Source organism: Papaver somniferum, chromosome 10 (assembly GCF_003573695.1).
Source record: "Papaver somniferum cultivar HN1 chromosome 10, ASM357369v1, whole genome shotgun sequence".
Classification (NCBI taxonomy): Eukaryota; Viridiplantae; Streptophyta; class Magnoliopsida; order Ranunculales; family Papaveraceae; genus Papaver; species Papaver somniferum.
In genome coordinates this window covers 23,798,152-23,799,987 of record NC_039367.1, presented here as the reverse complement: position 1 = coordinate 23,799,987, position 1,836 = coordinate 23,798,152, and positions in this window count along the sequence as shown.

Here is a 1,836-nt window from a genome sequence, read left to right as displayed (position 1 = left end):
TTGGACGACAAGAAGCAATAAAAGCATGGGTGAAGATGATTGAGTGTTTTCAGAGATTAGGTAAGAGTTAATTTTATTTTTTTATGAAACCCTAATTCTTAAATTGGGGATTTTTAGGGTTAGTTTGTGTAACTATAAATTAAGACCTTGGGTTGTTGTATAAGATATGCCCGGGCTAGCCGGAGCACCAAGCTCTTAGTGTTCTGTAATTCTACTATTTCATCTGTTTCATCCAGTAGTATAATTTGATCATGTTTTAGTTCACTAAGTTAAGGTTGAGATGAAACCATAGCTTTGTACTATGTTATTTATGCTGTTTGTGTGATTCTTGAATGCTTAAAATGTTGTATGATAGATTTAATCTCGGTGCATCAATACTCTGCTCTCACAATGTATGTAAAGAATCTATTATAGTTAGGATAACATTGTGTTGATTGAACTGCAACTCATGCCTTAGAGACTGTTATGAATCCTCTGACTAGTTGTGTTTTAGTTAGACAGTTAGTGCTTAGGATTGATATCTTAGTTGTGATTGAATCATCCATTGGTGAAACACCTTAGGTAAGTAATAGACTTGACACCTCTACCTTATCTGTTAAAAGGACAAGAGTCATATGATAAGTTGAATACATAGTGAAGGTTAGTGGTGGATTCGACAACCTTAGTTCCCTCATTCTCACTGTTTACACCCTTAGTTCATTCATGCTCTTGTTTATTAAACATTGCACATTGCTTCCACTGTCTTATCTTTGCTCCTTTACACACTGCTGTGCTTTTTGCTTTCAATCACTACCCAAAATTCTCTGAAATCAGTTAAGCAAAAGCCTAGATTCAACTATACACACCAAGTACCTGAGGAAAAACCCCTTCTTACCTCACTCACTACAGTTGACCATGTATACTTGCAGGTCTAAGTTGTAGGTTCTTTTAAAACCACACCAAGTTTTTGGCGCCGCTGCCGGGGACTTGGCTGCTGTGTGGTTGAAGCTTTGTGTATCTTGCTTGCTGTTTTCTGTTTTCCTTGCTGTTCATCTTAGTTTTTCTTTACTTACATATTAGCTAACTTACTGTGCATTTAGTGTAAGCATATTTGCTGGTTTTCCTGTAACTGCATTTTAGTTTCTCATTTGTAGCTGCATCTGCATCTCATACTCTTTGCTCACTGTTTGCTCTTGATCTTGATTTTTAGTGTCTTGTTCTTGCTGTACATTCCCTTGTCTTGATGTTTCTTGCATCTTATTTGCATTATATCATCTTGCAGTCTTCATTGCATCATTTTCTTGCATCTATTCATCTGCATCTTCTCTGCTCTAGTAGCATTTGCATTTTGCATCTTCACTGCATATTGTTCTTGCATTTATCTTTGCATACTGTTCTGCATCATAACTTGCATCTTTCAATTAATCTTACTTCCTCCTGTATTCACATAATCTCTGCCTTCTTGCTGTGCATCTCATTGCATTTCACTGAACTTGCAAATTTTGCTGCTGCTGTGGTGCTGTGGAGCTGGTGTTGTTGCTGCTGCTCTTGGCTGTGCTGCTGCTGTTGCTGTGTTGCTGCTGCTGAGCTGCTGCTGGTGCTGGTGCTGTTGCTGCTGTCAACCAAAGTCCAATTGGGTTGTGCAACAAAAGAAAGGGGGATAAAAGCCCAACTGGGCTTCCCTCCAAAAACAAGTAAGCCTGAACCCATTAGCAAAGCCCAACTGGGCCTTCTTTATTGTCTGTTGAGTTTATATTTTTTCTGGGCTTGTAATATTATTTTAAACCCAACAGTGGGCTTGTGTTTTTGGACTTTTGGGCTTGTAATTTTAATTGGATTGTGGGCTTATAACTTTGA